Below are 24,086 nucleotides of genomic sequence, written 5' to 3'. Positions count from 1 at the left end.
CAGGATATTCTCAGACCTATCCTCCACAATGACCAACCCAATCCTATACCACAAAAGTAAACTCACTCAGAAACTTTGGATCAAACTCCAACTTCCACACTGGCAAAAGGATTAAAAATGTCCACTGGACCTTTGAAAAACTCGATACCCAAAATTCCACCAGACTTATCAATACTCTCCATCAATGTGAATGGCTTAAACTGTCCTCTAAAGAGGCATAGGATAGCTGACTGGATATAAAAACTCAAGCCAGATATTTGTTGCATACAAGAGTCTCATCTTAACTTAAAAGACAAATACAGACTCAGGGTGAAAGGATGGTCATCTATATTTCAGGCAAATGGTAATCAGAAAAAAGCAGATGTTGCGATTTTATTTGCAGATACAGTAGGCTTTAAACCATCAAAAGTAAGGAAGGACAAGAATGGTCACTTCATATTTGTTAAGGGTAATACTCAATATGATGAGATCTCAATTATTAATATCTATGCACCCAACCAGAATGCACCTCAATTTATAAGAGAAACTCTAACAGACATGAGTAACTTGATTTCCTCCAGCTCCATAATCGTCGGAGATTTCAACACTGCTTTGGCAGTGTTGGATCGGTCCTCCAGCAAGAAGCTGAGCAAAGAAATCTTAGATTTAAACCTAACCATCCAATATTTAGATTTAGCAGACATCTACAGAATATTTCATCCCAACAAAACTGAATACACATACTTCTCATCAGCCCACGGAACTTACTCCAAAATTGACCACATTTTAGGTCACAAGTCTAACCTCAGTAAATTTAAAGGAATAGAAATTATTCCTTGCATCTTCTCGGACCATCATGGAATAAAACTTGAATTGAGTAACAACAGGAATCTGCATACTCATACAAAAACATGGAAGTTAAATAATCTTATGCTGAATGATAGATAGCTGGGTCAGAGATGAGATTAAGAAAGAAATTGCCAATTTTTTGGAACAAAACGACAATGAAGACACAAACTATGAGAACCTCTGTGACACCGCAAAGGCAGTTCTAAGAGGGAAATTTATAGCACTGCAAGCCTTCCTCAAGAGAATGGAAAGAGAGGAAGTTAACAACTTAATGGGACATCTCAAGCAACTGGAAAAGGAAGAACATTCCAACCCCAAACCCAGTAGAAGAAAAGAAATAACCAAAATTAGAGCAGAATTAAATGAAATTGAAAACAAAAGAATTATACAACAGATCAATAAATCAAAAAGCTGGTTTTTTGCAAAGGTCAATAAAATAAATAAACCTCTGGCCAACCTAATCAGAAAAAAAAGAGTAAAATCTCTAATATCATCAATCAGAAACAACAAAGATGAAATAACAACAGACTCATCAGAAATCCAAAAAATCCTTAATGAATATTACAAGAAACTTTATTCTCAGAAATATGAAAATCTGAAGGAAATTGACCGATACCTGGAAGCACGCCACCTTCCAAGACTTAACCAGAATCAAGTGGAAATGTTGAACAGACCCATATCAAGTTCAGAAATAGCATCAACTATACAAAACCTCCCTAAAAAGAAAAGCCCAGGACCAGATGGTTTCACGTCAGAATTCTACCAAACCTTTAAAGAGGAACTAGTACCTATATTACTCAACCTGTTCCAAAATGTAGAAAAAGAAGGAAGACTACCCAACACATTCTGTGAAGCAAACATCACCCTGATCCCCAAACCAGGAAAAGACCCAACAAGAAAAGAAAATTATAGACCAATATCACTAATGAATATAGATGCAAAAATATTCAACAAGATCTTAACAAACAGAATCCAGCAACACATCAAACAAATTATACATCATGACCAATTTGGTTTTATCCCAGGATCTCAAGGCTGGTTCAATATACATAAATCTATAAATGTAATTCAGCACATAAACAAATTAAAAAACAAAGACCATATGATTCTCTCAATTGATGCAGAAAAAGCGTTTGATAACATCCAGCATCCCTTCATGATCAGAACACTCAAGAAAATTGGTCTAGAAGGGACTTTTCTTAAACTGATAGAGGCCATCTACAGCAAACCCACAGCCAATATCATATTGAATGGAGTTAAATTGGAATAATTTCCACTCAGATCAGGAACCAGACAAGGCTGCCCATTGTCTCCATTGCTTTTCAACATTGTAATAGAAGTTTTAGCCACCGCAATTAGGGAAGAAAAGGCGCTCAAGGGTATCCATACAGGGTCAGAAGAGATCAAACTTTCGCTCTTCGCAGATGATATGATTGTGTATCTGGAAAACACTAGGGACTCTACTACAAAACTCCTAGAAGTGATCAAGGAATACAGCAGCGTCTCAGGTTACAAAATCAACATCCATAAATCAGTAGCCTTTACATACACCAACAACAGTGAAGTTGAAAAAGCAGTTAAGGACTCTATCCCATTCACAGTAGTGCCAAAGAAGATGAAATATTTGGGAATTTACCTAACAAAACACACGAAAGATCTCTATAAAGAGAACTATGAAACTCTAAGAAAAGAAATAGCTGAAAATGTTAACAAATGGAAAAACATACCATGCTCATGGCTGGGTAGAATCAACATTATCAAAATGTCCATACTACCCAAAGCAATATATAATTTCAATGCACTCCCTATTAAAGCTCCACTGTCATATTTTAAAGATCTTGAAAAAACAATACTTCGTTTTATATAGAATCAGAAAAAACCTCGAATAGCCAAGACATTACTCAGAAATAAAAACAAAACAGGAGGAATCACACTACCAGACCTCAGACTTTACTACAAATCGATAGTGATCAAAACAGCATGGTATTGGCACAAAAACAGAGAAGTAGATATCTGGAACAGAATAGAGAACCAAGAGATGAATCCAGCTACTTACCACTATTTGATTTTTGACAAGCCAATTAAAAACATTCAGTGGGGAAAAGATTCCCTATTTAACAAATGGTGCTGGGTGAACTGGCTGGCAACCTGCAGAAGACTGAAATTGGACCCACACCTTTCTCCATTAACTAAGATAGACTCTCACTGGATAAAAGATTTAAACTTAAGACATGAAACTATAAAAATACTAGAGGAGAATGCAGGGAAAACCCTTGAAGAAATTGGTCTGGGTGAGTCTGGGTGAAATCATGAGGAGAACCCCCCGGGCAATTGAAGCAGCTTCAAAAATACACTACTGGGACTTGATGAAACTAAAAAGCTTCTGCACAGCTAAGAACACTGTAAGTAAAGCAAACAAACAGCCCTCAGAATGGGAGAAGATATTTGCAGGGTATATCTCTGACAAAGGTTTAATAACCAGAATCCACAGAGAACTCAAACGCATCAGCAAGAAAAAACAAGGGATCCCATCACAGGCTGGGCAAGGGATTTGAAGAGAAACTTCTCTGAAGAAGACAGGCGCAAGGCCTTCAGACATATGAAAAAATGCTCATCATCTTTAATCATCAGAGAAATGCAAATCAAAACTACTTTGAGATATCATCTAACTCCAGTGAGACTAGTCTATATCACAAAATCTCAAGACCAGAGATGTTGGCGTGCATGTGGAGAAAAGGGAACACTTCTGCACTGCTGGTGGGAATGCAAATTAATACATTCCTTTTGGAAAGATATATGGAGAACACTCAGAGATCTAAAAATAGATCTGCCATTCAATCCTGTAATTCCTCTGCTGGGCATATACCCGGAAGACCAAAAATCACAACATAACAAAGATATTTGTACCAGAATGTTTATTGCACCCCAATTCATAATTGCTAAGTCATGGAAAAAGCCCAAGTGCCCATCGATCCACGAATGGATTAATAAATTGTGGTATATGTACACCATGGAATACTATGCAGCCTTAAGAAAGATGGAGACTTTACCTCTTTCATGTTTACATGGATGGAGCTGGAACATATTCTTCTTAGTAAAGTATCTCAAGAATGGAAGAAAAAGTACCCAATGTACTCAGCCCTACTATGAAACTAATTTGGGGCTCTCACATGAAAGCTATAACCCAGTTACAACCTAACAATAGGGGGAAGTGGGAAAGGGGGGTGGTGGGTAGAGGGAGGGGGATCGGTGGGATCATACCTGTGGTGTATCTTACAGGGGTATTTGCGAAACTTGGTAAATGTAGAATGTAAATGTTTTGGCACAGTAACTGAGATAACGCCGGAAAGGCTATGTTAACCACTATGATAAAAATGTGTCAAATGGTCTATGAAGCGAATGTATGATGCCCCATGATCGTATCAATGTATACAGTTATGATTCAATAAAAAAAAAAATGAGGGCTGGTGTGAAGGTACATTCATGTCATATCTTGCAAAGGAGGGGGTCCAAAGCAGCAGGTACACTTGTGCCTTTGTCCCTCCCCTGCCACACACACACACACACCCCCAGTGGTAGAACTGCAAAGAATGGCTTCTGAGGACTTTGGGAATGGGAAGGAGGCTCGGGTAATTTCTGCTTCTATCTAAGAAGTCTAAGAGAATGACTTCTATCTGACTCCTTTCTGGCACTAGTAACTTGGAAAGTAAACACTACCAACAAAGGTCATTTGCTATGTGACACAAGCCACCTGCACCTCCCACTGGACAAAACATCCTTTCCCTGGAGATTTGCCCAACATCCAGGCTGAGGCCCGCTGTCTCCTGCCTCCCTCTCAGCCACCTCAGACCGCCACAGCCAGGGAAGCCAGTGGGCCCAAAAAGAGCACAAAAGCAGTCTCCTGAGGGAGAAATACAGAGACTGTGTGAACGCCTTTCCCAAGTGGAGGGCCAGGATACAGCCCCCTTCTGACAACTTGCTTACCACTTCTGGGGTGGCAATTACGGAATACTCTTTGAGTGCTTTTTACCCTGGTGCAAACTGAGTCTTCCTGGCACAATTCCACAAGACACGTAATAAGTTTTAGGGATTGAAAGCATTTAGATTATGACCAGAATTGCCCACAAGAGCAGTGCCCTGAGAAGCAGCAACCACCTGGGGAGAGTTCTGCTTGTAGCCCTGGGCAGTTGTTACTGGTCAGATTTGGAATGTATCTACTGGTTCAAGCCTGGTGGCTCATCTTGCCCTCACTCACTCCTCGCTGCATCCTAACCAGAAGTAAACGCAAAGTCTAGGAGTCTGCTCAGAGATGTTTCTCAGATGGATCTCATGGCTAGTCCTGGGCGGTGCATATAGTCAGACCTGGCTGGTTCCTGTGAGCTGGGAGGTGAGGCCCCCAGTAGAAGGAAGCAGAAGTGAAGCGACCCTGCCGCAGCAGTGACCCTGTGGGGCTCTGGGGAAGGATTTCTGGCTAACAGCAAATTTTCCATCTTGACCTGGGTGGGGTTGCACAGGTATTACACATCACCGAAAAGCCATTAAATTATATATTTATGTTTTATGTCCAATACAGGATGTGTGTTGTATTTTGTATATTTTTTAAACAAAGCTTTTAATAAAAGACAGCCTGTAGCATCTCCAGTTTAATCACCACAGTTGCTGAGCCTGGACGAAAGGGGAATGCTAGGCCCCCTGAACACCCAAAGGAAGAGGAATTCAGTTTCATGCTGTGGGAGGTGGTGGCCAGGGGAGAGTCGCCCCTTCCAGGGAGCACTGGGTCCTGTCCCTGCACCCAGAGGCCTGCAGAGCTGGCTGCAGACAGGCTGGGGAGGGACCTCAGGGACCTGACCAGTGGTGTTGGCACCACCAGGAAGGAGGCAGAGCAGTCTTATGTGGCAGCTGCTGAAAGAAAGGGCCACCAGGGGCCTGCCCAGGAGGCCTCTGTGATCTCTGCTACCATTGCCACAGATTATGGAAGGTAAAATGTGTTCTTTATAAAGCCACCCCCAACTTTTCATTAGCTTGCCTTTTTTTAAAAAAAATAAGAAAACTAATCACGAGAAGCCACAGAGATCCTCCGGCTGGATTGGAGCCCTCTCCAGTGTGGCCAAATGTGGCTGAACTCAGACCAAATAAAGATGTTTACTGACAGCCTAATAAACAAATGGGCCCCGTTGGATGTAACCTTGATGAATGGAGCATCCAGGTGTTTTCACTAATGGCAATAAGCACTACAACCCAAAGTATTTCTGATTCAAGTATAATGCATTATTAGGCCATTAGAGGCTGAGCACGGAGAACCATTTGGACACAGCTCTATCAATAATGCTGCTTCCCAGCCTGCATTTAGGCCTGGGGAATTAGTCATCCTGATATTCTATTTAATAAAAACCTCAAGAAGAAGCATCAAAAATCACATTACATTTTAACAGGGTTACAGCAGCCCAGGAGAACCACAAGTTTAATTTTCATAAGAGCATTCATTCCTCAATTATGTCAAACATGAAAATGTAAATTGCAAATTTAATGCTAACAATATCCCTCAAAGCACATTGGCAGGTAAGGTGCATTATGCTGAGTGGATGCTGGCTGCATATCAAGCGGCCCCCAGAGGGAGACTTGTGGGTCAGAGGAGGGGGGTTCCAGGCTACTTGGCTGGGCTGCCCTTGGGAGAGCCACAGCCTCAAAGCCAGAGGCACAAAAGCCCCTTCTCCCATGCAAGGGGAAACACAGGTTTTAGACCTGTGGGCTCCCTGGTTCATATCCATGGCATTTCCTATAGGTGCCAAAAGTTAGTTTGCTCCATGTGGTAGCAACTGAAAGATGCCAGTGAAGGCATTTCAGGGCCTAAAAGTGAACAGAACTTCCACGGAATTGCATGGGACATGAAATGAGAATCTGCAGTTAAAACAGAATTCCAGGGCTCCCCTTACTCTGAGGTCTAGACCTGCTTTCTGGCCAAGAGCATGAAAGTACTACTTAACTGAATCCACTGACAACAGCCACCATAGGATTCACTGCCTTTTTTCATAAATAAATTTGTCTCTGGAAGATGATGTGTCATTAAGTTTTCTTAAAAAGCAAAAAAAGAAACAAAAAAACAGATCTTGTATATTGATTGGTATATACAGAGGAAAATAACTGAAAGATTTTATACCAAACTTATAAGGGTACATCATGAGCATGCATTACTTTGTAAGTAGAAACAATAATGATATAATTTAATTTTTTAAGCTATAAACCTTATCAGAGAATGTCCATTCATGGATAGAGCCAACTCTCTGATGACAAGCAGTTGTACCATTCCTTGTGAGTTGATCTGTGACTGCAATTAAATTAGAGTCATAAAACATGGGAGCAGAAAGAAGGCGTGGGTACAATCTGGTCTTATCCTTCCCTCTACTCCAGAGGAAGGTAAGGCCCAAGGAGGTCCATTCATTCAATAAGGATTTACCAAGAGTCTGAAATGTTCCCAGCAGGACTTAAGGCTTTGGGCTTCCCTCCAAGGCTTGATCTAAGGCTCATACTGAAGCCCTCCCTGTGTAGTATCCATCACGGATAACTATACTGTAGGTAACCCACAGGTGACAGCAAATGTTACCATACAACTGTATCAATTTATATGTAAAAAGGCCTTATGGGGAACACACAATAATGCATGCACAGTGAGTTGGTATCAACAAACTTTTATTGGATAAAAACCCATTATAAGGCACTGTGATGTTTGCTACAGATTCTAAGATAAAAAACACAATCATCTCACAGTCTTGGAAAGAAGGAAACATATAAACAGGACAGTACAAATACCATGTATGTGCCTGGATAAAAGTACATGTCAGATGTGGCGTGGTGCTGAGCAGGCCGTGACTGACTTTCTAAGGAGAATTTGGAGAAGGCTTCACTGGGACAATGTCCAAGCTGGGTTTTGAACAACAGACAAATCATTTGTTGAGTGGACATGAGAATAAAGGGCATTTCTGACAAAAGGAGCACCATGTGCAAAGGTTGTTTCTTATCAAATCCCAAGGGAGGAGGGAGAGGCCTTCCTGGGAAAGGGGGCGAGGGAGCAGGTAGGCAGGGCCAGAGCACAGTGGCCGACAGACCATGCCAAGGAGTTGGAGCATATTGCCATGTGGAAACAAAAGCCCATCGTGGTCAGATTTTTACTGTATACAGACCATCTAGTAGCTGAGAAGCGACAGTGGAAGGCATCAGAGTAGAGTCAGGGAAACCAGAAAGCTGACAAAAACAGTGGCCCAGCTGAGAAGAGATGAGGATGCAGGCTAGAGCTGTACCCAAAGGTCAGACAGGAAGGGACCCATGAAAGGGACACATGGAGGTAAAACCATTAGGATGGCTTGATTGATTGAATGTGGGAAGGACTGATGAGGGTCTTACTTTGGAATCTGGGGAAGTGGCCAGGTCTCCAAGCACATGGGGAAAACAAGGGTGGGATTTAGTGAGAGAGGGGAAGGGAATTAATTTGGCTTTAGACAGGTTGAATTTGAGGATCTTTGGGGATACTCCAGGAAAGAATTTAACGGACATAGAGTCCGCAGCTCCAGAAAAAGTTCTAATGGATTTTGAGGCTTTATGGTGGTGGTTAAAACTATGAAGGTGAATGAGCTTTTTGGCCCAAGAAGAAAATAAATGAAAAAAAAAAAGTGGTTCCTATTAGCTGCTGAGGAATGAAAATGTAAAGTCACAGACTGAACAAGAAGAACTAATTAAGGCGATGGAGAAGGAGCAGTCAGAGAAGTAGTAGGACAACAACCAGGACGGCAACCAAATTCCAGACACTCAGCAGTGTGGGGGGAAGAGCTGGTGGGGAGAAATTCCTGTGCATGTAGGGGGTGAGTGATGGGAGAGCTGTCAAATTTCACAAAGATGAGTACAGCCACACACCAGGTTCACAAGCACCATTTCACAAAGGTGAGTACAGCCACACACCAGGTTCACAAGCACCTGGCAATCAAAGTGGAGGCAATGTCAGTGTTAGTGAGCAGACATTGGCCTTTGTGGTACCTGGAAGAATTTAACATAAGGCCAAGAAAAGAGTAATTCACCAAATCAAAGGACATTTTATTGACACCTGATTCCCAGATGGACCCCAGGGAAGCTGAGACAAGGCAATGTAAAACCCAAGCTCCCAAACATTCTGATAAAGCCTTAAAAAAATTAATTTTTTTAAAAAAATAAAAGAAAACTCTTCTCCCAACACAACATATCATAATCTACTACCATTTTCAGTTCCCTTCCCCATACTTAACAAGCATATCCTAGGATAGTGGTAGAGAAAACATTATTAATAGAATGGGAGACATCTGCCAGCCACAGTGACCTCCACGTCACCTTGGCCACGGTTGCCTTCTCCCTGTCAGCACTGAGCATGTGTCACACACTTAATATCTTGATTCTTGGGTTCCCTTCTGTATATACAGCATCAAAAGAACAGAGGAGGATTGATATTACAAAGAACCTATGTGTCAGCTGAGGAGAGAGAAAAATAGGAATGTTCTAAAAGGCTTTACATTGTGTATCCATGTGGGGGCTCTGAACCAGAAGATGTGGGCAGGGCGGGAAAGAACATTACTCGCCTCAGTAGAACTATGGGGAGAACACTTTGGCCAGAGATTTGACTTTGGGCTGTCATCACATAGTCAAGGGCAGTAAGCACTTCTCCTTCCTCCTGGAGCCAGTGTTAACCCGCCCCTGTGTGAAGACCATGTGAAGAGAAGAAAGAGTAAGAATGAGGGAAGTACATACAATGACATTGCCAAGTGCAGGCTGGCAGACAGCTGGTGTCAGCTAGGAGAGCGACCAAGAATTTGCTTCCATTGGCAAATACATTGATGTGCCTACGACCACTGGTTTGGCTTTGGCCAGAAGAGGCTGACAAAACAACAACAAAAAACAAAACACAAAGGCACACATGTTAACTGAATAAGAATTGGAACACCAGGGAGAGAGAAGGGATGGGGGTGGGGAAGTGGGGGAGTAAGGAAGGAAAGAAGGAAAGGACGGAGGGAAGTTGGTCATGTATTCAGGCCTTTCTGTGTGCTGAGCCCTGAGTTCTGTAACCATAAGAGCCCCCACACACAATCATTTTATTCCATAGTAAGGAATCAGAATCAGAGAGGTTAGGCAATGTGCCTATGATCACACAGCTGAAAAGAGTCAGAGCCAGCATGTAAATACCCCAGGACTATCTAATTCCAAAGTTCCTGGTCTTTCCACTAAACTGCCAAGTAGTGAGTACTCTGTTTCATGCAATTTCTATTTATTTATAGTTGCAGCCCTATGTCAGAATAGAAATGTTTGAGTTTTTATCTGGGGTTCAGAAAATTCCTAGGATCCACTAAGAAACTTTTTTCTCTGCTACATCTAGTGTGGAATTTCCTGACATAAAAGCTTTCACTTCTAAGGTTAGTAGTAAGAGCATGGCTTTGAAGAAGAGAGGACTGTCAAAATCCTAGCTCTGCTGCGTACTGAGCAGAGCTAGGATTTATCTCTGAATTTCAGCTTCCCCTCTGGAAAATGATACCAGTGGTAGCTATCTCATAAGGTTGTCATAAGCACTAAAAAAGAGTTGTATTGACTATACCTATGCATGGGTCACTACAGAAGTTTTGATACAGACTGTTTTATGCTCTATTATTTCACTTCCAAGAAGCAAATTTTTTTATTAACTCAAATACACATAGATCATGAATACATTTATGCATATGTGGGGTACCATGTGTTGATTTTTTTTTATACAATCTGACATGATTAGATCAAACCAATCAACATAGCTTTCACCTCATTTACTTGATTATTGTGCTAAGACACTTATGTTCTACACTTGACAGATTTGACTTGTACCCTTGTCATATGCTCCCTAGGTGTGGTCCTGCCTTTTACCCTCCCTCTGTCAAACCTCTCCCCTCCCCACCCTTCCTACTCCATTTCTCTCCTTCATCCTGGGCTATAGTTGTGTTCTATCTTTCATAAGAAAGTGTGACTAAATATAAGTAGGTTTCATAGAAGTACTGAGTACAATGGATATTTTTTCCTCCATTCTTGGGACACATTACTCCGAAGAATATGTTCCAGATCCCTCCATGTAAACATAAAAGAGGTAAAGGCTCCATTTTTTAAAGCTACATAGTATTCCATGGTATACATATACCACAATTTATTAATCCATTCATGAGTCAATGGGCACTTGGGCTTCTTCCATGACTTGGCTAGTACGAATTGAGCTGCAACGAATAATCTGGTGCAAATATCTTTTTTGCAAAGTGGTTTTTGGTCTTTTGGATATACTCCTAGTAGTGGAATTGCAGGATCCAATGGAAGGTCAATTTTTAGATCCCTGAGTGTTCTCCAAACTTCTTTCCAAAAGGAACATATTAGCTTGCACTCCCATCAGCAGTGTAGAAGTGTTCCCTTTTCTCCACATCCACACCAAGATCTGTAATTTTGGGATTTTGTGAAGTAGGCTACTCTTACTGGAGTTAGATGATATCTCAAAGTGGTTTTGATTTGCATTTCTCTGATGATTAAAGATGATGAACATTTTTTCATGTGTCTGTAGACTATGCACCTGTCTTCTTCAGAGAAGCTTCTGTTCAAGTGTCTTGCCCATAGTGAAATGGGATCACTTGTTCTTTTCTTATTAATAAGTTTGAGTTCTCTGTGGATTCTGGTTATCAGACCTTTGTCAGAAACATAACCTGCAAATATTCTCTCCCATTCTGAGGGCTATTTGCTTTACTTCCTGTGTTCTTGGCAATGCAGAAGCTTTTTATTTTAATCAGATCCAAGTAATATATTTTTGGTATTGCTTCAATTGCCCTGGAGGTCTTCCTCATAAAGTTTTCTTCCAGACCAATTTCTTCAAGTGTTTCTCCTGCAATCTTTCCAAAAATCTTTATGGTTTCATGTCTTAGGTTTAAGTCTTTTATCCAGTGAGAGTCAATTTTTATTAGAGGTGAAGGTGTGGGTCCAGTTTCAGTCTTCGACAATTTGCCAGCCAATTCTCCTAGCACCATTTGTTAAATAGGGAGTCTTTCCCCAAATTTAAGTTTTTGATACGCTTATCGAAGATAAAATGATGATAATTGCCTGGGTTCATCTCTTGGTTCTCAATTCTATTCCATACACCTACCTCTCTATTTTTGTGCCAATACCATGCTGTTTTGATCACTATAGATTTATAGTATAGTCTGAAGTCTGGTAGCATGATTCCATCTGATTTGTTTTTATTTCTGAATAATGTCTTGGCTATTCAAGTTTTTTTCTGATTCTGTATAAAATGAAGTACTAGTTTTTCCAGATCTTTAAAGTATGACAGAGGTGCTTTAATGGGGATTGCAATAAATCTGTAGATTGCTTTGGGTAGTATGGACATTTTAACAATGTTGATTCTTTCCAGCCATGAGCACGGTATGTTTTTCTATTTATTGACATCTTTGGCTATGTCTTTTCTCAAAGTTCAAGAAACAAAATTGATGGTGTCCTTTCTGTTTCACCTGTGCAAGTTTTAACTTGCTTGGTTTTTCAGTGTTGCTGGGAGGGCTTCATTTGTTTCTGTCCACTCAGATTTTATGTTTCTTGATTTTTTTGTGTATCTTGATACTTTGTAATACTCACATATGAGGTATTCTCTAGTTGGCCCAAAAACTATAAGCTCCCTTCTCTGCTTTAATTTGAGAAAATTTTAAGAAACAATCACAACGGGGACCACACCTCAAAAACAATAGTTAAGAGATGACATTAGCTTCTCAAAAGTGTTCAGAGGGACTCAAGCCATGGCAGGGGGGTGGGGGGGGTGTCATGCCCTGATGAGATAATATGAATTACCCCTTTTTTAAAACTATTTTTTATTAAATCATAACTTTGTACATGGATGCATTTATGGGGTTCAGAGTACTGCTTCAATATATAATGTGAAATTCTTATATTGAACTAAGTAACAAATCCATCACAATTATACTCATTTCTTAATAGTTTTGAAATGTACCTTTGCATCATGCACATTAGGTGAGGTCCCCCCCAAATGCCCTCCCTGCTCCCATATCCCCCATCCCCTCCTCTCTCTCTCCTATTCCCTTCTACTTTCTGGACTATAGTTATGTTTTGCCATTCATATGAGTGCATAGGTGGTTATGTATTGATTTCATAGTAGTATTGAGTACATTGGATACTTTTTTTTCCATTCTTGAGATACTTTACTAGAAAGAATATGTTCCAGCTCCATCCAGGTAAACATAAAATATGTGAAGTCTCCATATTTTTTATGGCTGCATAGTATTCCACGGTGTACATATACCACAATTTGTTAATCCTTTCATGGGTCGTTGGCACTTGGGCTGTTTCCATGTCTTGGCTACTATGAATTGGGCTGCAATAAACATTCTGGTGCAAATGACTTTGTTGTAAAATGATTTTTGATCATCTGGGTATATACCTAGTAGAGGAATTGCAGGATCGAAGGGTATGTCTACTTTTAGTTCCTTGAATGTTCTCCAAACTTCTTTCCAAAAAGGTTGTATTAGCTTGCATTCCCACCAACAGTGTAGAAGCGTTCCCTTCTCTCCACATCCAGGCCAACATCTATAGTTTTAGGATTTTGTGATGTGGGCTAATCTTACTGGAGTTAGATGATATCTCAAAGTTGTTTTGATTTGCATTTCTCTGATTATTAAGGATGATGAGCATTTTTTCATGTGTTTGTAGGCCATGTGCCTGTCTTCATCAGAGAAGTTTCTGTTCAAGTCTCTTGCCCACATAGAAATGGGGTTATTTATTCTTTTCTGATTGATTAGAGTTCTCAATAGATTCTAATTATCAGACATTTGTCAGAAGCATGACCTGCAAAAATCTTCTCCCATTCTGAAGGTTGTCTGTTTGCTTTACTTACTGTGCTCTTGGCCGTGCAAAAGCTTTTTAGTTTGATCAGATCCCAGTAATGTATTTTTGGTGTTGCTTCAATTGCCCAGGGGGGTCCTCCTCATAAAATATTCTCCCAGGCCAATTTCTTTAACTGTTTTCCCTGTACTTTCTTCTAGTATTTTTATAGTTTCATGTCTTAAGTTTAAATTTTTTATCCAGTGAGAATCAATTTTTGTTAATGGTGAAAGGTGGGGGTCCAGTTTCAGTCTTCTACAGGTCACCAGCCAGTTCACCCAGCACCATTTGTTAAATAGGGAGTTTTTTCCCCCCACTGAATATTTTTGATCAGCTTGTCAAAGATCAAATAGCGGTAAGTAGCTGGGTTCATCTCAGCTACTATTGTGGTTCTCTATTCTGTTCCACAAACCTACCGCTCTGTTTTTGTGCCAATACCATGCTGTTTTGATCACTATAGATTTATAGTATAGCCTGAAGTCTATGATTCCTCCTGATTTGTTCTTATTTCTGAGTAATGTATTTGCTACTTGAGGTTTTCTTCTGATTCCATGTAAAATGAAGTACTATTTTTTCAAATTCTTTAAAGTATGACAATGGTGCTTTAATAGGGATTGCATTAAATCTGTAGATTGTTTTGGGTAGTATGGACATTTTAACAATGTTGATTCTTCCCAGCCATGAGCATGGTATGTTTTTCCATTTGTCAATGACTTCAACTATTTCTTTTCTCAGAGTTTCATAATTCTCCTTATAGAGAATTGTTAGGTAAATTCCCAAATATTTCATCTTCTTTGGTACTATTGTAAAAGGAATAGAGTCCTTGATTGTTTTTTCAGCTTGACTATTGTTAGCATATGTAAAAGCTACAGACTTGTAAGTATCGATTTTGTATCCTGAGATGCTGCTGTATTCCTTGATCACCTCTAAGAGTTTTGAAGTTGAGTCCCTGGGATTTTCCAAAGATCATATCATCAGTGAAAAGTGAGAGTTTAATCTCCTCTGACCTTATTTGGATACCCTTGATCACCTTCTCTTGCCTGATTGTGATGGCTAAGACTTCCTTTACTATGTTGAATAGCAGTGGAGACAGTGGGCATCCTTGCCTCATTCCTGATCTGAGTGGAAATGTTTTCAATTTTACACCATTCAATATGATATTGGCTGTGGGTTTGCTGTAGATGGCCTGTATTAGTTTAAGAAATGTCCCTTCTATGCCTATTTTCTTAAGAATTTTGATCATGAAAGAATACTGTATATTATCAAAGGCTTTTTCTGCATCAATTGAGAGAATCATATGGTCTTTGTTTTTTATTTTATTGACATGATGTATTATATTTATAGATTTGCATATGTTGAACCAACCCTGTAACCCTGGAATAAAGCCAACTTGATCATGGTGTATAATTTTTTATCTTCTTTGGCAAATGTGTTGTTGTGTTGTTGAATTCTGTTTGCTAAGATCTTATTGAATATTTTTGCATCAATATCATTAATGATATCATTACCTCTTTTAATAGCTTGAGCAACTACTCAGAAAAGTCTACACACCGCACACCTCACTAGGGCACCAAGTGTGGCTGGCAGCTTTCTGAAGTGGCCCTTAATGGACCCCACCTCCTGGAAGCCATGCCCTGTGTGACCCTCTACCCTTGAGTACAGGCTTGGCCTGGAATTTATATCTAAGGAATAGACAGCAGCAAAGGTAATGGGCTGTCATTTGTCAGATTAGGCATACTTCCGTATTGCTAGCACTTTCTCCTGCCCTCAGTCTCTTCGGGGAAGCCGGCTGCCGTGTTGTGGTGCCCCTTGTGGAGTGTCCTGCAGAAAGGAACTGAGTGTGACCTCCAGGCAACAGCCAAAGACAAACAGAAGCCCTCAGTCCAACATCCTGTGAAAAACAGAATCCCACCATCAACCATATGAGGAAGCTTAGAAGGGCAACCTGCCCCAGCTAGTGGCCACTTCAAGACAGACCCTAAGCTTAATGACCCAGTTAATTTGTACCAAGAAAGTGACCCACAGAAACTGTGGGTTAATAAATGTGTTATTTTGCCAGGCCTGGTTGTTCATGCCTATAATCCTAGCACTTTGGGAGGCTGTGGAAGGTGGATTGCTTGAGCTCAGGAGTTCAAGACCAGCCTGAGCAAGAGTGAGACCCCATCTCTACTACAAATAGAAAAACTAACCAGATGTTTTGGCGGGCACCTATAGTCTCAGCTACTCAAGAAGCTGAGGTGGAGGATTGCTTGAACCCACAAGTTTGAGGTTGCGGTGAGCTATGATGACACCACAGAACTCTATCCCAGGGTGACAGAGTGAGACCTCTGCCTCAAAACAAAATTGAGAAATCTTATTGAAAAAGAATTATTAAAACAAAGAAAATAAATATGTTATCTTAAGCTGGCTAACTTTTGGAATAATTTTTTATTCAGCAGTACATGGCTAATATACCAAGTAATCTCAGCTCTGCACACCTTTTCATTTCAGCATACATAGCCCAGAAACCAAAAACAATTAAAATCAATTCTAAGCTTTGCTGATGTTTTGTGAAGTACATATGACTTTATATCCCACTGCTGTGTCAAAAATTCCCCTTTTCTCATAGCACTGCCCCTGTTCTGTCTCATAGCCAATGGCTACTCTAAAGCTTTTCTCTTTGTACCTCATTCTCAACTGCCTACTGAAAGTTGCCATCAGAACTAGACCCTTCTCCTGTATTCTACTCTCCCTTTCCTTCTGAGTCTATTCCTTCTTCTTTCTGGCAGGTCTGTGTCTGATGCAAATCACCAGGGTCTCAGTTTTGCCTCTTTAAGCTTTGACAAACCAAATGAACAGGGCTGAGAAAGATTGCCTTTGGGTTTGTCTTGGAGAGCTGGGTGCAGGACAGTCAGGAAACACTCAATTGACCCTATTGACACCAACAATGAGATTGGGTAATGATCTGATCTGCTTTGAGAACATGCAGAAATGCCATGGTGTCTGGGCTTCAGCTTGGGACAGAGCAATCAATCTTTGGAGAAGTAACAGCTGCACTGGACAATTTTAGGGGTGTCAACCACCACTTTATAAAGAAATTGGGACCTCTAGAGTGAATTTTCCTTTAATAATATTGTTTTTTCTCCTTCTATTTGTGATTACATTGGGGTTTTGACAGGTGGGGTGAAGTGCAGATATTTTTTAATTAAAGATATTTTATAGGCTCACGAGTTAGATAAGGGTTTTGTCCTAGAGCTAAATTGTTAAAAATAATAATGTCTCAGACAGAAAGAGTACCAAGTTCTGCCAAGACCAAATTTCTCAAAGCCAGTGTCTGGCTGAAAATTTGCTACAATCCTAATTTGAGGGCATTCAGATAACTCTGAGCATACTCCAACAGGCTGTGTGGAGTCATTATCTCCCCTAAGTAGATTCATTTCCAACAGCAAGCAATTAAATAGCTTATTGTATGCAAGAAGACTGCTGTAAATTAGCTAACCCCATTACTTTCATTGCAGTGCTTAACTGGCCCTAAAGGACAGGAGTAGGGAGGTGAAGGAAATGGTTTACTGCTGAGACCAGAGAATGGCTCACGTGTCAAGGCTCAGCCTCAGAAGGGTCTGTGTATAGAGTAAGCACCATTGTTGCCCTAAACACCACCACTTTTGGTTCAAACAAGGATTCTCTTATGTTATTCTCAGGAAGATAATGGGATCTGTGAGGACAAGGATGATAGCCTTCATCTGAAAACATTTTCTAAGATGTTCTGTGTTTATCTGAACCATCATTTCCTAATCTCTTGAGAGCAGAGCTAATGATACTCACATGCTAGAAGTCATCACAAGCATTGTCATGCACCTAGAGCTCCTAGATCAAGTTCTGGCATCTAGTAGCATCTTGATATACCCATATCTAAATTGATGAATGAGAAAGAGAGTATCACAAGAAGGTGATGTAATTAACCAGAAAAATGCACCTTCATTGTTGTGTGTCAGAAATCATTTCCAATAGACACAGAGCATCAAAATGCATCACCAAGAAGAACAATATTTTTACAATATGTTCTGCTGGTATGAAATCGAATATAGTGAAATTAACTGATATGTGTGCTTATATACATGGCTATTTTCCAGATGGGCAAACTGAATAATATTTCAGAGGTTAATTTGCAAGAACTATTCACTAGTATATAATAAAGCTTTTATAATTGTAATAATAATCTTGTGAGTACACAGCATTTGCCTGGGACTATAAGATACATTATCTCTTTACATATTTTCAGCAACCACATTTTTAAGTTGGGGACGATTAAGCTCTTTTAACAGAGGAGGAAATACAGGCTCAGAGAAGTTAAGTGATAATGATCAGTGGGGGGGCGCGAAGACAAGATGGCTGACTGAAGTCAGCTTTCCACAGAGGCTCCCATCCAGAAGGAGAGTTAAAGGAAAGAAACTTAGCAAGTAACCTGGCACATTAGAGCTGCACCAAGAGAGAAAGTTGAAGAACGCACATCAACACTGCTGAGGCGAGCTGCAACCCCAAGGATACAAACAAAAGATGGCTGAGATGTCAGAAATTGAACTCAGAATTTGGATTGCAAACAAGATTAATAGAATAGAGGAAAAGTTGGAATTAGAAATTTGAGGAGCAGGAGGCGGAGCAAGATGGCAGCTGAGTAGCAGCTTCCTTGCATCTGGGCACCGTGAGTCTGGGGATATAGGACTCCAGGCGTCTCTGGCTGGTGGGATCTGCCTATCATCACCCCTGAGAGGATACAGGGAGTCAGCGAGAGACTTCTGGACCCCAAGAGGAGGACTAAAACAGTGGAAAACCGGCAAGTGGTCGCGTGTGTTCAATCCATCTAAACCCGCCCGCAACTGTAAGTTCAGTAGCAGCAAGACTGCAAACCAGAAAGGCCTTACCTGTGAACTGTTTTGGTGTCTTTGGACTTGGCACTCAGCTGAACTGCTTTGGGGAGAGCCTGAACAGGAGTGTGGAGAACTTTGGCCTTTGTCTAGGGCCCCAGTCTGAGCCGCTGAGCCAGACGGAGCTAATGGTGTTTGGCTCTGGGTCACAGGCAGACATTGTGAGCAATCTGCCCTGGCAAGCTCCGCCCTCAGGGTCGCAGAGCTAGAATTGGGTAGAAGCTGGTAACCCAGCGACCAAGTAGCCTAAGGGCGGAGTCTGAGCCGCCTTGCAGCCCTAACCCTCGGGGGCAGAGGGAGACCAGTTTTGACACACAGGGTAAGTGGATAGCCACTTCAGCAGTGATTCCAGCGACAAGCACTTCCCTGAGAAAGCTTCTGCTCAGTAAGTGAACAAGTTCAAAGTGCCATTTAAGTGGGCTAAAGAGAGATTTAGGGTGTCTACCTGCTGGGGTTTGAGAAACTAGCAGCCTCCAGTGGTACCAGAACTGTGATTAACATCTCATACCCCAGAAGACCATGTGTTGCCCAGACAATATTCAATAACATATACATACTGCTTTGTTTTTGGTTGTGTTTCTTTTTTTTTTTTTTTGGTTTGGTTGTTTCTTTTGTTTATTTTGATGTTGTGGATTGTTGTTTTGTTTTTTAAGTTCAACCTTTTCCATACAGATCCTTTTTCTTTCTCAATTTTTCTAGTTTAATTATAATTTCCCATTGCTGCCTATTTCAATAATTAGAACTTCATTTTTGTTAGTGTTTCTACCGCTATTATTTGGTTTTTCCAGCCAATTTTATCCCGTAAAGTTTTCTTTTGCTTGTTTTGGTTTGACTTACAGCATTTTTGTCTTTCCTATCTACTTGGTGGAGGTGGGGTACTGTGTCTGATCAGGTTAGCAAAGAGCTGCTGACCTCAAGGGAACCACCCAACTGGGCACCCCCAGAAGGTGGTTTTTTTTTTTTAAGGTTGTATCAAAGTACCCTACTGAACGCCTATATTGCTCTGTCTCCCTCTTTCTGTGCCTCTCTTCTTTTTGTCAATATTCCTTTTACCCACCCCCTCTCCTTTCTCTATTTTTCTTTTTTTTTTTTTCTTATCACTCGGTCCTCCTTTCTTTCATCCCTTTCTTGCTCTTCAACCTTCTCACCCTTCTGGTCCAAAAGGACTCATCTAACCCTTAGTCCACAGGCACGAGAACTTAAAGATCAAGAGGAAGTGAAAGGAAAATTAGGGCAAGGAAACAGATAAAAGAAATCACTCATGAGGAAAAATCAGCAGAAAACCCCAGGCAACATGAAGAACCAGTCAAGAACAACCCTGCCAAGGGAACATGAGGTAGCTACTGCAAAGGATTCCACCTGTAAAGAAACGTTAGGAATGACAGAAAGGGAATTTAGAATACACATGTTGAAAACAATGAAAGAAATGATGGAAACAATGAAGGAAACTGCTAATAAAGTGGAAAATAACCAAAACGAAATCCAAAAACAGAATCAAACAAGAGATGAATGATATGAAGAATATAAAAAGGATATAGCAGAGCTGAAGGAACTGAAACAGTCAATTAGGGAACTTAAAGATGCAATGGAAAGTGTCAGCAACAGGTTAGACCATGCAGAAGAAAGAATTTCAGAGGTAGAAGACAAAGTTTTTGAGATAACTCAGATAGTGAAAGAGGCAGAAAAGAAGAGAGAGAAAGCAATGTGTTCACTGTCAGAATGATGAGACTTTATGAAGCGTTCCAACATACGAGTTATAGGAATCCCAGAAGAGGAAGAAGAACACCCCAGAGGAATGGAAGCCACACTAGAGAATATCATAAAAGAAAATTTCCCAAATATCACCAAAGATTCTGACACACTGCTTTCAGAGGGATATCGGACTCCAGGTTGCCTCAACTCTAACCGAGCGTCTCCAAGACACATTGTGATGAACCTGTCCAAAGTCAAGACAAAAGAAAAGATTCTGCAAGCTGCCGGGAGTAAGCGCCAGTTGACCTACAGGGGCAAATCCATCAGAGTGACCGCAAACTTCTCTAATGAAAATTTCCAAGCAAGAAGACAATGGTCATCTACCTTTAATCTACTTAAACAGAACAATTTCCAGCCCAGAATTCTGTACTCTGCTCAGCTAAGCTTAAAAATTGATGGAGAAATCAAATCATTTACAGATATACAAACGTTGAGAAAATTTGCCACAACAAGAGCACCTCTACAGGAAATACTTCAACCTGTTCTGCACACTGACCACCACAATGGATCAGCAGCAAAGTAAGAACTCAGAAATTAAAGGACAGAACCTAACCTCCACACTGATGCAAAAGATAAAACTAAGCAATGGACTCTCACAAAAGAAGAATAGAATACCACCACACTTATCAATTATCTCAAAAAATGTTAATGGCTTGAATTCCCCACTGAAGAGACATAGATTGGCTGACTGGATTAAAAAACACAAGCCATCCATTTGCTGTCTGCAAGAAACACACCTGGCTTCAAAAGACAAATTAAAGCTCCGAGTCAAGGGTTGGAAGACAATTTTTCAGGCAAATGGAATTCAGAAGAAAAGAGGAGTTGCAATCTTATTTTCAGATACATGTGGATTTAAAGCAACTAAAGTCAAAAAAGACAAAGATGCTCACTTTATATTGGTCAAGGGAAAAATACAACAAGAAGAAGTTTCAATTCTAAATATTTATGCACCCAATTGAAATGCTCCCAGATTCTTGAAACAGACCTTACTCAGTCTGAGCAATATGATATCTGATAATATCATAATAACAGGAGACTTTAACACTCCTCTTATAGAGCTGGACAGATCCTCTAAACAGAAATTGAACAAAGATACAAGAGATTTAAATGAGACCCTAGAACAACTGTGCTTGATAGACGCATAGAGAACACTCCATAACAAAGATAAAGAATATACATTCTTCTCATCACCCCATGGAACATTCTCCAAAATTGATCATATCCTGGGACACAAAACAAACATCAACAGAATCAAAAGAATTGGAATTTTACCTGGTATCTTCTCAGACCATAAGGCACTAAAGGTGGAACTCAACTCTAACAAAAACACTCAACCCCACACAAGGGATGGAAATTAAACAATCTCCTGTTGAATAACAGAGGGGTGCAGGAAGAAATAAAACAGGAAATCATTAACTTCCTTGAGCATAACAACAAAGAAGACACAAGCTACCAAAACCTGTGGGATACTGCAAAAGAGTTTTGAGAGGAAAATTCATCGCTTTAGATACCCACATTCGAAAAACAGAAAGAGAGCGCATCAACAATATCACAAGCCATCTTATGGAATTGGAAAAAGAAGAACAATCCAAGCCTAAACTCAGTAGAAGAAAAGAAATCTCCAAAATCAAATCAGAGATAAATGAAATTGAAAACAAAGAATCATTCAGAAAATTAATGAAACAAGGAGTTGGTTTTTTGAAAAAATAAATAAAATAGATAAACCATTGGCCAGACTAATGAGAAATAGAAAAGTAAAATCTCTAGTAACCTCAGAAATGATAAAGGGGAAATAACAACTGATCCCACAGAGATACAAGAGATCATCTCTGAATACTACCAGAAACTCTATGCCCAGAAATTTGACAATGTGAAGGAAATGGATCGATATTTCGAATCACACCCTCTCCCTAGACTTAGCCAGGAAGAAATAGAACTCCTGAACAGACCAATTTCAAGCACTAAGATTAAAGAAACAATAAAAAAGCTTCCAAACAAAAAATGCTCTGGTCCAGATGGCTTCACACCAGAATTCTATCCAACCTTCAAGGAAGAGCTTATTCCTGTACTGCAGAAATTATTCCAAAAAATTGAGGAAGAAGGAATCCTCCCCAACACATTCTATGAAGCAAACATCACCCTGATACCAAAACCAGAAAAAGACCCAAACAAAAACGAGAATTTCAGACCAATCTCACTCATGAACATAGATGCAAAAATTCTCAACAAAATCCTAGCCAATAGATTACAGCTTATCATCAAAAAAGTCATACATCATGATCAAGTAGGCTTCATACCAGGGATGCAAGGCTGCTTTAACACATGCAAGTCCATAAACGTTATCCACCATGTTAACAGAGGCAAAAATAAAGATCACATGATCCTCTCAATAGATGCAGAAAAAGCATTTGATAAAATCCAGCATCCTTTTCTAATTAGAACACTGAAGAGTATAGGCATAGGTGGCACATTTCTAAAACTGATTGAAGCTATCTATGACAAACCCACAGCAAATATATTACTGAATGGAGTAAAACTGAAAGCTTTTCCTCTTAGGACTGGAACCAGACAAGGTTGTCCTCTGTCACATTTACTATTCAACATAGTGCTGGAAGTTCTAGCCAATACAATTAGGCAAGACAAGGAAATAAAGGGAATCCAAATGGGAGCAGAGGAGGTCAAACTCTCCCTCTTTGCTGACAACATGATCTTATACTTAGAGAACCCCAAAGACTCAACCACAAGACTCCTAGAAATCATCAAAAAATACAGTAATGTTTCAGGATATAAAATCAATGTCCACAAGTCAGTAGCCTTTGTATACACCAATAACAGTCAAGATGAGAAGCTAATTAAGGACACAACTCCCTTCACCATAGTTTCAAAGAAAATGAAATACCTAGGAATATACCCAACGAAGGAGGTGAAGGACCTCTATAAAGAAAACTATGAAATCCTCAGAAAGGAAATAGCAGAGGATATTAACAAATGGAAGAACATACCATGCTCATGGATGGGCAGAATCAACATTGTTAAAATGTCTATACTTCCCAAAGCAATCTACATATTCAATGCCATTCCTGTCAAAATACCAACATCGTACTTTCAAGATTTGGAGAAAATTATTCTGCATTTTCTATGGAACCGGAAAAAAACCCGTATAGCTAAGGCAGTTCTTAGTAATAAAAATAAAGCTGGGGGCATCAGCATACCAGACTTTAGCCTGTACTACAAAGCCATAGTGGTCAAGACAGCATGGTACTGGCATAGTGGTCAAGACAGCATGGTACTGGCACAAAAAACAGAGACTTAGACACTTGGAATCGAATTGAAAACCAAGAAATGAAACTAACATCTTACAACCACCTAATCTTCGATAAACCAAACAAGAACATACCTTGGGGGAAAGACTCCCTATTCAATAAATGGTGTTGGGAGAACTGGATGTCTACATGTAAAAGACTGAAACTGGACCCACATCTTTCCCCACTCACAAAAATTGATTCAAGATGGATAAAGGACTTAAATTTAAGGCATGAAACAATAAAAATCCTCAAAGAAAGCAGGAAAAACACTGGAAGATATTGGCCTAGGGAAAGACTTCATGAAGAAGACTGCCATGGCAATTGCAACAACAAGAATAAACAAATGGGACTTCATTAAACTGAAAAGCTTCTGTACAGCTAAGGAGACAATAACCAAAGCAAA

The sequence above is a fragment of the Nycticebus coucang genome, chromosome 11, assembly GCF_027406575.1.
Source record: "Nycticebus coucang isolate mNycCou1 chromosome 11, mNycCou1.pri, whole genome shotgun sequence".
Classification (NCBI taxonomy): domain Eukaryota; kingdom Metazoa; phylum Chordata; class Mammalia; order Primates; family Lorisidae; genus Nycticebus; species Nycticebus coucang.
This window is presented reverse-complemented; position numbering follows the sequence as displayed.